The sequence below is a fragment of the Mercenaria mercenaria genome, chromosome 8 (assembly GCF_021730395.1).
Source record: "Mercenaria mercenaria strain notata chromosome 8, MADL_Memer_1, whole genome shotgun sequence".
Taxonomy (NCBI): Eukaryota; Metazoa; Mollusca; class Bivalvia; order Venerida; family Veneridae; genus Mercenaria; species Mercenaria mercenaria.
In genome coordinates this window covers 5,046,745-5,058,948 of record NC_069368.1, presented here as the reverse complement: position 1 = coordinate 5,058,948, position 12,204 = coordinate 5,046,745, and the positions used below count along the sequence as shown (strand labels likewise).

At 31.9% G+C, this 12,204-nt stretch overlaps 1 protein-coding gene across 3 annotated transcripts in view; it reads left to right on the top strand.

The window, feature by feature from the left end:
- Nucleotides 1-12,204, top strand: part of LOC123523153 (neurotensin receptor type 1-like) — a 328,743-nt gene that overhangs the window by 103,198 nt on the left and 213,341 nt on the right. For 2 of the 3 annotated variants that reach the window (XM_045300818.2, XM_053549268.1), the window contains one exon: nucleotides 5,771-5,815. The exons of the other annotated variant lie outside the window; for it this stretch is intronic. The gene's annotated coding sequence lies outside the window, so the exon portion shown is untranslated. The remainder of the gene's footprint in view (nucleotides 1-5,770; nucleotides 5,816-12,204) is intronic. 3 annotated transcript variants of the gene reach the window in all.

Genomic DNA, 12,204 nt, shown 5'->3' with positions numbered 1-12,204 from the left:
AAAAAGTTTGGTACTTTAGATACGTTAGGACCACGATGCCAGAATACCAAGCCCTTATTCTACCAAATGGTTTCAGAGGAGATTTCGTTTCAAGAAAAATGTAGACGGACGACGGACGGCGAGTAAGCGCAATAGGTCATCCGTGCACGTGCTCAGAGTAGGCTAGAGTAAGTGCAGTCTAAGCTATTCTAAATCATAGTTGAGAAACCTGTTTTTCTTTTTCTGACGCGAAATTTGCAACAGACATTACAAGAATCATACTGTTGAGTAGTGTGCAAATTTTTATCTAACACATTTGCTGATACGGCATATAAATGAGTTAAAAGCGATTCATCGTTTTTATAATTAACATTAATACAAAGATTGAATTGCAAGTACGCGACTTTTATATTTGTTTACAGTCACAATACTTTGCAAGTGAGCTTATTTCAACTTGTTAGACGACACAGTGTAAATAATATATTTCTTTGCTAAGCTCAGCTCTAAAGTTTACTTCTACTTTACTTATTCTCATTCTTATGATTTATTTTGTTATGCACTTTGTGCGGCTACTAGCCAAAAACAGCATCGATAGACCAAGCTGTATCAGTATATTAGATTTATGTAATATCTTTTAGTTTTTACGTAAAACGGTATAAACGTTAAATGTCTTTATAAGCTGCACTCTGTTTTATATTTACATGCCATCAGTGTTTAGTACTTCATTTTCTTGTTCGCATGTAACAAGAAGACTTGGTTTTGATAAAACACTCAACGAAACTTTTAATGCTCCTGCGATATCTTCATCAGTAACTTCCGTATTAATTTGATTTTAGTATGTTGATTTACAACATCTTTGTCAAAATGTGTAAAACAAATGTACTGTTAGAATTACGAATGGTATTGCCAAAATTATCGAATGCGCACTAGAAATGTGAATATACGAAGCGAACCTAACTTTAGATCTTAATCAGTTTTGTTATACACGATACATGCATTAACACGATGCATTTGCAAATAATATAATGAAGTCATCACAGCAGTATAACACGATATATTTTTAAAACTGCACGAAGCACACCAAGTAAATCATGCAACTCATATGCTTCTTAGCTTACCAGTAAACTTATGCAGTTGTTTTCCTGGTCGTTTTGGAATCTATTACAATTTCATTTAAACCATTGCTAAGGGGACGTAAGAGGTTTTATTACATCTCATGGATATGATGAACAGACACATTCAAAGCTAGTTTGATATGATTTTATTTAGTTGATGTGTTCATGCTTCCATAACATTTTCATACAGGTTTGATTTACTTCCACAGCATCAGTGTTTAATTATTCTTGAATTATTATATACACTTATTGAACGGATTGTCGGCCCAGAGTAACTAATATTGCCCGAGGTCCGAAGATAGGTCATACAACAGTTACAGACAAAATAATTAAAACCTTTTCAGTAGGTAATAGTTACATTTCCCAATCTGTAAGTTTTTGGGATCATACGGCTCAAAGCACTTTAGTAACCGTTAAAACAAAATCAAATAACATCAAATGGTAGAAAAAAAAGAGTTGTTTTACATGAAAATTTAACAACATATCACACATGTATATTACTCTAAAGACGATTGTCAATTTACATATATATGTGATTCCAAGAAAAAGACTAAACAAAGGGGCCTCAGTTTCAGACAGTTCAACGCCTTTCAAATCTCATAATTTGCAAATAACTGTTTCATAACTTCGTTAGGATGCATTTGTAATAATGTACGAGTGCTTACAATTCACATCTCCAGATTTATCATAGTTTTCAGCATTTGTTTATTATAATTATCTTTACAAATGGCATTCCGAACTCAAAGTTCTTTAATCATATCACATATATCTTTACCTGCAGCATTTTCAAATCTAGCCAATCATTTTCATGGTTTTTATTTACAAATGGTTCTTCAATCATTCGTAATCAGTCGACGAATGTCAGTTACTGGGATATTACTGGGATATTATAATTTGTTTGGAAATTCTCGCAAAAGCTGCGATGAAGTTCAAAATGGTTGAAACCAACGTATATTTTATTAATTTATATAGACATTGTATGGTAATTATATTCTCTTGATATGTTAACCATGGGAATTATGACATTAAATAGAAATACATCATGAAATCAAATGGCCAGGAAAATGATCTAAAGACATACTGCAAAGAATTGCTTGTTATATAATTTGGTGTAAGGACAAGTGCACAGTGTGTATAGTTAAAAGATCTTATAATTTCAAAATATTTTAGATAATAGTAGTGTAAAGCCAATTCTATCTTGCTATAATTAAAAGATTTACCGTTCTGTATGTTCTGCCTGTCAATTTGCTTTTGGACCACTATATTTTAAATAAGAAATGTATGCATTACAGAAGCCTTTGGATCAACGCCTGTTGGTAAATTGAAGTATGATGCAAAGTGTTAGTCAGTTGATATTAACGATATTTTGTTGAATTGCCTGTTAATGGCAATATATATCAAGCAATATGTTTTCTTAGAACATTCTTACTGACGGCACTAAAACTTATTGTTATAGACATAATCAATATTTCCTAGAATTTTCATTCATTGTTTTGCTCCCTTTCGGACATCTTAAAGATATGATTTTGAAGTATATAATCAAATCCCAATAATATCTAACAATTAGCTTTAAACAGTAAAAATAATACCGACCTAGTCAACCGAATAAGTTTCAAATCATTTAACACAGAAATAAAGAAAAACGTCAATGTTGCATATAAGTCATAGTGTGTATCAGGGTACTTATTAACCATGTCGAGATATACATCTATTTCATAGATTCACATATTTCTACCTTACGGACAAATAAATGCGGTTTTGAATATTCGAAAAAGGACATTACAATTTAGCAGTCAGACACTTACACATTTTAATCCCATGTCGATCAGTCAATCGGCTAGAATCATGGAAAAAATCATGCCTACTTAGTTAGAGTATAATTTGAATAAACAGGACGATTGTGTAACACGATGCAATCATATACACGAAACAGTTAAGCTAATACTGTGGTGTCATTACAGACAATTAACATGTTAATATACATCATCAAACGACTGTAGGAAGTTTAGCTAAGGTGTAACACGGATAAATGTGATAAAATGTCCTGGAAGAACTCTTATATCTAAGGATTCAAGGATTCGTTTGGTGCTCTGACCTGCAAAGTCAAAGGGTGCATACATTTATGGTTCTAAGGGTTTTGAGTTTACAATATATATATATATATATATAATTTGTTTCTATGGTTACTGTAACATATGTAAGGGATTCAACTGGCGATTAGTAATTGTATACACACTGTCTTGTAACATAGGAACAAGGTAGGGAAATGGCGCTAGTTTCCTATTTTAAACTTCCTAGTCCTGTTCCTGCCACTAACCGTTTAAATGAGGTGCAATGCTGTGTTCCTTATTTTGTCCTTTATTTGTTGGCACATTGAACGACCCCGTGAATTTGCGTTACAAACGTACTTTTTGTCACAGACATTATTATCTTTGTTATGGAACGATGTAACATTCAAATTCGAACGAATAACTATCGTAATTCCTCGTACGTAACCGCTAAGACACCACTTCAAAAGATGAAAATCCTTAACACGGTTCCCCGGGCAAGACAACTGCCTTTACTGGGTGGTTGTTGGTTACCAAACGGTCCAAATATGACAAGCCCCGGTTTGTCAAAATTAGATAAATGATTCCTTTCTGCTATTCCCTAGTACTTGCTTTTGTTCACTTCAGATTCTTTGAAATTGTATGGATTTTAATTGAGCTTTAATTACACCAAGAAAGACAAACTTATCAAAGCTTCAACATTTACGTTTGTAAACAGACTAATGAATATTAAGAGAAACAATCAGTTGCATAGCCTTGTATTACCGTAGAAAACATAAACAATGTAACACCTGATGTTTTTGGTACAGCAAAAAGTTTCCGTATGTAATTAGGTAAAAATCTAATTATGAAAATTATTGAAATTATTATCTTTTTAGAAGACAATTTTATTAGAAATAACTCAAAGAAGAGTGTGATAATATAATATAATTTCAGACACATAAATGTGTTTGTGGTTTCCTGACTGGAACATGTTCATGTGTGTTAACGTTCTTAGTACATGTGGCTGTACACTGAAATGTTAGATGTTTGCAGTGTGCAATGATGAAACAATCTTCCACAAAATTTGTGTTAATTCGGCAATTGAAGTCAGATGCCCTTGTTAAAATTTTTACCCTCAGTTGGAATTGTCTAAAGTATCTAAATATTAAACCAGCTTGCTGATTTAAATACTAGTTTCGACTTGAACACTGATATTTTAGTTCGTATTTTTAAAGGCTGTGTTTTTGTCTTTTTGGTTAGTGCTGTTAGTTTCTTCTATCTAAATGCCTATCTTATGTCACCTTTTTTAATGATGGCTTAACGCATACAAGTAAACCGATAATCATTTCTTCAGGGTGTAATGTATTCCTCAAATAAATGATTTTTTCCGTTAACATTTATCAGTTATAAACTCTTTAAGGAGAAATGGGACAGTTGCATATATGTTAATAGGCAAAAATTTTCCTGCAGACAGAATTTCTTTAAAATTTGTGTAGTGACTGAAAATCAAGTTTAAAACGGAAATATGTACATGTATTAAAAATCATAGGTATTCGGGCTTGATCTTGAGTGATCTGCCCTTGAAAATCAGAAAATACAAAAAAAAAATCAATTTTCAAAGGCAGATAATTCAAGATCAAGGCAAGAGAACTGTATATTTCAAATTTTATTTCTGTTTCAGACTTCATTTGCAGTCAGTATACAAACTTTAAAGAAATTCGGTACATGGGAAAGACTAGGACTTTGCGGTATCATTTTGTCATGTTCATAGTCAAGGACATTTGCAACAGTCTCTATATTGACATGGGGCAAAAATTGTCTTACAGAAGGAATTTCTTCTTTAAACTTTTTTACTGACAGAGAATCAAATCAAAAATAGAAATATGAAATAAAACAAACCATAGGAACCCAGCCTTGGTCATGACTTATCTGCCCTTGAAAGTCGGAAAATATTGAAAAACTCTACTTTCAAGGGCAGATAATTCAAGATCAAGCCTTGGTTCCTATGATTTTTGATATATACAATGTATTTCTGTTTTAAAATTGTTTCCCAGTCAGTACACAAAGTTTAAAGAAATTCTGCACGTAGGAAAAGTTTTGCCCCATATACATATAGGCAACTATCCCATTTCCCCTTAAGAAACATTCTGTTGGCATGTAATTCAGGTAAATAAGCTACAGACTAGATATCATATAATATGGATGATATTGTATAGAATATCATATATTGAATAACGTGTTGGAATTAACGTTTAAGAAAATCATTACCCTAGACTAATAGTTTTTTTCTTTCTGGAAGTAGTACAAAATCGCTTACACAAACATAAAACATGTAGTCGGATGATTTACATAACGTCATTAAACATTTTTGTTTCATTTTTCTTCTAAAAGTTCAAACAGCATTTCATTATCGTTTAGTAAAAAAAACAAAGACGTTTCTTTGTACGGGATACACTATACTTAAGAAGTGAAGTTACTACTTTGAATTTTACAATATAAAATACGATAATTAGTTCCCTCTTCCTGTTTATGAAGAATTGCCTTACAAATCTGTCATGAAAATAACAAAAGAGCAATATTAGAAGTTATATAAGCGGTTCCTTTGCAGACGAATTTTAAATGATATTATGAATTTTATATTTACAGATAAATAGAATATCAACGACTCATGAAATAGCCTTTCCTTCGATAGTAAGTACATATTATTTATGCAAGTGCAGTTACACTTTACATGACGAAAACAGCATGGAACTCTTTTATATCATGCCTTTCATAACATTAAATGTACATAGGCAATTATTTAAATTACGGCGATACCAACATATGTTTGATCAGTTGATTATAAGATTTTTTATAAGATGATATGACTTTAAAAATGAACGATTATCTACCCTTCCATATCCATGAGTCTAATGTGAATAGCTTACGCAAATCTCGGCGTATTTCCATTATATGTACATTACACATAAACATAGATACAAATTATTGTTTGAATAAAGATTACGCAACAAAATTGTAATAGTAAAAATCATTCTATTAATCTATTAGTTAAAACGGTGTAAGGTTCAAGAAAATGAAAATAATATAAGGCTGACGTTCAATATTTGGTTTTCAGCTAATACGAACGTTTCATCAATTTTGAATATTTTTGTTTGTTTGTTGGTTGTTTTTTTTTTACTTGTTTCATTGGAAATGAACTCGAGAACAGCAACAAAACAGTCTTTTTTCATAAACTGTTGTTTTCATTATTTTCTATTCCAAAAATAATGGATTTTTTTCTGGAAAATTACTTCCGTCTTTATACTTCTGTTTATTGGTTGATGTATCGAAATCCTTAAACAACATTTTTTGTTTCATTTTGTTTAGGCATATGCGAGTATTTCGTATACAATCCAGTGGCGTATGTTAAAAACAACTTGTAATAATTCAGTTTAAACACAGTTTTTGTATTCACATCGTGTCAGAACTGAAAGAAAACTAAGACGTTTTCTTTTAACAACTTGTACATATATTTATTATCTGATATTGTCTGTATTTTAAATGTTTATTATAATTATCTTGCTTTACTATTTTAATTATTTCTGATATTCTTTTTTGATAAACAAGTTACCTTTCCACTTAATAATTCATTGGTCCACGAATTATAAATACGTAGCTGCATGGGAGTGTTCTAGAAGATTTTAAAGCGATAATGTTGGTATCCGTTGACGTCTCGTTTTCTGTGTGTTAATTAACTCATGACATTCGGTGATTCTTATTTAAACTGTATATGATAAAGTAAATTGCATTGCCTTATATATCGTGTGTCAATATGCTTTACAGTAACATGTGATAGATAACGTTCCCGATTTACAATGTGGAAGATATAGCTGTATTTATGATAACTAAGCAAATATCGTAGCGGAATTATTAGTTTTCGAAGACCCCTGCAGTACCTCAGCTAAACATACAGATTGTAAATTTATTGCTTTCAATAAAAACACAGCTACCTATCTTTCGAATATTTTCAGTTAATTCTATGTTATCAAATGAACTTCAGATTACTTGAATGCATAATTATATGCACAAACCGAAATATTTTGACCCCTAACACGGCGTATATCCTTCAATGATAAATGCGTTCCTCTGTTGATAGTTTTAATATATCTTGCCATGTGCTAAGCTTCGTAATGATGAGAATATCATTGGTAATGAGCTACACGTTAATCTCTTTCATGAACCTTAATATAACTCATTAACTTATCGTTATCAAATATACATCTGTATATCTGTAAATTATAGTTACATAAGATATTTGTAAACTAGGTTTATAAGAAGTAAGCAGTGTAAATAGGGGCTAATGTTATGGATAGTAATTTTAGTTGTAAAATACTTAGGTACTAGACCACTTGTAAGAATATTCCCATCTCCAGCACGCTAATGGTTTCAGGTTTTGAAGAATTAACTGAGATTGTAAAGGATCCTAATGATAATCTTGAACCATTTTGATGGGTTTGTATTACGTCAGAAATTTTGCTGGAAAACAAAGGAACTACAGAAGCATTTGAGCATACCTTGCTTTCTGTCCGATCTATTAACAAATTTAGTTCTAATCCTTTTAAATGAAAGATGTCTGCTATTTCGATTATATATAATAGTTTGCGTTTTGTCATGGATTAAAGTTACTAGTCATTGAAAGATAGATTTAAATATAACAATAACTTAATATTTTCAAGTACTTGTTTTTGAATTTGACATCAGATTTGGCAGATAGGTAGTTGGTGATGTGACAATGTACAGAGCGCATGAACTTGATTTGTAAGTCAAAGGTCAATGTCACTAATCGAGTTCAAATCTGTCCTTGGTATTCTGTGTCTAAAGCACACATTCAAAACTATTGAAGATACTGATTTTAAACTTGGAATATAAGTGTGTGGTGATGAGATGATTGGGGGAGTACAACAATCCCCATTACACGATTCCACCCCACCCCAACACCTACCCTCTTAACAGCCACTTTTATATTCTAACTCCTTAGTATTCGAACGCAGGACCTTGATTGGTAGGTCAAAGGTCACGGTCCTAAACGGAGTTCAAATGTCAAATCTGTCCTTTGTTTTTATGTCCGCAACACAACTTTTAAGCGTTTTTTTTTAGTATTTCAGTTCTCATCCGTTATATATATCAAGGGCTTTGAGTGAAACTGGTCTATCTGTTTTTATTTCTATATACAGATAGACCAGTTTCGCTCTAAGCCCTCGATATGCAAACTACTACTGTTAGGACTCCTTGGATATGCAACATTTCACTCGAAGTGCCTATCATAGTTCCTCTTTTAATAAAGATACCTATCAAACAGGAATCTAAGCTTGAAAACAAACCACTCCAAACGTGTCAACACTTACTATCCGAACCTAAGTTGTCAAGATTACCATACATTTCTACTCGATTTTCTAAAGTTTGATTCTGATAGCATTCTACTTTTTGACGTGCAAATCTTACATACACATTTTAATCGCACATGAAACATGCTTTAATTCTAGGAAACAAAAACATATCCTAACAATAAAAACTTGTATTAGAATGTACAAAGTGAACATTGGATTATATCTTTTTACAAATGAAACAGGCGATAGATACATGTACGTAAGCATTTTCAGTTAACGCAGCGGTAAACAATACGTAATAGTATAAAACAACAGATTCTACGAAAAACAGGCCAAAGGAACAACATGCAAAACGATCGTTTAAAGTTAACTTGAGTTATCAAATTTGCCAGTTCATACCAAACTAAAGAGCTCAACTACGCAGTATCTGTCTATATTACTTTTAAGTTTCATGTGTCAAAGCATACTAATCTTTGTAAAATAGAATATATTTACGATTAACTATCAAGGGATTGAATTCTTATTGTACTATATTTCTTCAAGGTATTAATTTTAATGAATGATAGAACTTCAATGCTGACAATTAAATTATGCTAAAACTTGTGATTTTAACGATTATAGCATTCCAATAATTTAAATTAAATATTACCTAAACATGTTTCGTTTAATGAATAATTCAGTTACAGTTATTTAAATTAGATATTGCTATAATAACATCTCACTTTTATTTCATTTTAATTACTGGAATTAAATCTGCTAAAACATAATAAGTTTAATGAATAATTGAGTTATTTATATGTTTGCTTAAACCTGTTACTTTTAATGCATTTATGAGTTCCAGTTATTTAAACCATATATTGCGAAAAAAATGTTTCTTTTAATGTATTATTCGATTCCATTTTAAATCAAATATTGCTAAACTTTGATGACTGCATGTGTGTGTTTTGGTTTAGCTGTTTTTCAACACTTTTTTTTCAGTCATTTATAAATTGGTATATGCTTGTAGTAGGGAGCGCAATTCCCAACATAATTGTGCTGCTTCACTGATACATGACCTGATACATGATGCTCGATAATCATTAAAACTGTTTTTTGTTTTTAAATTTTAATCATTCAGAAAAACAGCGTCACGGATCTTATCATATTTAGAGAAGGTTTCAGTATACAATGTTTTAATATCTGTATGAAATCTGACTGCAGAACGTGCTAAATTATACTTCGATTTTCTTCTTGTTATTTTGAAGACTGTTGTCACAATCCCTGAAGGATTTATCAATAAGATTTGATACGGTGATAATTTCTAGAAATACGATAGCGTTTAGAAAATGACATCTATCAAATGTTTCTAAAGTGACATTTTAATAGACTTTGACAGTTTGATAAACAATTATTTTAGAAAAAAGTTTTGACGTAAATGACTTCCTTTATCATTGCATTATCTGTACCGTTATAATGTCTGAAACTGCTTTGTGTTTCACACTTCGTAACCAGGAAAGAGTCTATTCTATAGAATATCTCGTGAAGGACTTATCCTCGTGTATTTTGTGGTTGGATCAGTCAACAAAACTGAGACCAAATAAACGGATGGAAGAAGTCCATTTGATGCTCAAAATTCAAAATCATCCAATTCGTATCCCAACAAAAAAGCCGTTTTAGCCCAAATCCGTGCCCAAGAAATTAATCGGGTACGTGTGGAGATATGTGTGCGATAGAGCAAATTGTTGACAAGAATAACAACTCTAGTTTTTGGTAGACGTTTATCAGGGGTCTTGCCAGTGCCAGTAATCGATCTTTTTACATGTTCATAATAGCAATAAATATATCATAAATTTTGAATATTTCATCAAAGTATAATAAAGTATGTAGATCAGAAATGTAATGTAGGTAGTTGTTTATCAGTTTCAACTAGTTAATGTCAATAGGAGTACTTGTAATTCCCATGGACGGTGTCAATGTATTCAGAAAAGGCATCTATAATCGTAATTTATTGGGTCTATATATCATTTTAGGGCAATACCTACGCGCCCTATGGGGTCTATATATCATCGTAACGGGATAAATCATACTTCACAATATTCAGGGCGCAGGTTCAGATTAAACAAGATTACTAATAAAACTAGATAGAGGGACCAAACTATCAAATGACGCCAGTAAAAATCACCCTTGACAATATAGCTAGATCATTTGATTCTGTTTTGCAGATCGCTTTCATAACAGTAGACATAGTGGCTGCATTCGGAATAATTGTTACTGATATAATTGTTACAACTCTAAGTTTCCCTTCTCGCGTTGCTTGTATATTGCCTGTAAATAGTTATAAATATATCACAATTGATAAGATGAAAGTGAAACTAATATAGTTTTAATTTTTTACCACGACGACGAACAAACCAATACAGGCGGACTTGAGAAATATGTAAAGTATTAACAGCTGAGTGCAAATTAAATTCAAATGTATTGTACTCCATTTTAGACAGAAAGAAATATAGTTGTAAGAAAAATAATATTTGGCTGTCAGACTAGCCTTTGTTTGAGCCAAACATTTGTTTGGATATACCAGTTCCAGTATATAGAATCTATAAGCAATCAACCGCACATTTGTCACTATCACTATTCTATCTAATGCTAATAAAGTGTATATTTATTGTCCATTCAGTTTTTTGCAAAAACAATCACATCTCTCAGGAAACTGCTTCAGTAAGTAAATGGTTAAAAAACAAAACTTTCTCGGTCGAATGTCTTTGATCCTAAAACGCACAACGGTAAGATACATGATACAGATGTTTCAAATCAACGATAGCATTATTCTAAAATTAAACGTGAATATCTTTTCACAAAATTGCTTTTGATCAGTGGTTGCATAGAGGATGGATAAAATTACAATTAACAGCAGCGCAATTAATGAGTTCAAAATGCAAATATTTTTTTACAGATAATTGCTTTTACGAACGTTATATTCTTGAAGCGAGTCTACTTGTTTCTCATGTTTCTAGCAGGGGGATAACCAAATCACCATATATGACACTAAGGACATGCATTATTTTCACACAGACTGTCTGTCATGTGAAGTAGATAGCCCTATTTGTGCTATTCATCGACTATACCTAGGAAGGTCTATACGAACAGTATATAGGGCCTGTTTCACAAAGTCTGCTTCCGGCAAGGTATAAGCTTAGGTGTAAGTTGTGTTATAAAAAGAAATGTTAGTATTAGTTTTAGTATTTGGCTATGACTAGAGCTTTAGTGAACATTCTTGCATAAAAACTACTTTTTTCACTGGATCCGCCCATGCATTAACGGGAGAAAACTTGTGTGCAAACAAGGCAGTTCACGTGCTGTTAATACATGATTTTTATCTTTGAAATGCTTTGCCAGGGACGTATGTATGTGTTTCTGTGCAGGCTGATATTTGGCACCTGCGTCTTGTTTTTCCATTAAAATCTCTTCTTGTAGCATTAAAGATACAATGTAATCCGTAGTATGTTTAGCTGTATCAGTTTCCAACTCCAAACGTACTGCCCCCAACAATGTACGCACCCGCTTCTCTTAGAGTTTTACTCCCTTCACAAAGCGTCTGTTCAGTTGTTGTAAAAAAAACCGTTATTGAATAAGTATCGCGTGTAACTTGTGCGATTGTTCGTTTTTAGGAATCATATTAATGATTTTGGTAAGTATCAGTCTGTATGTTTTACCTGATTTCTCGAAGAATTCATA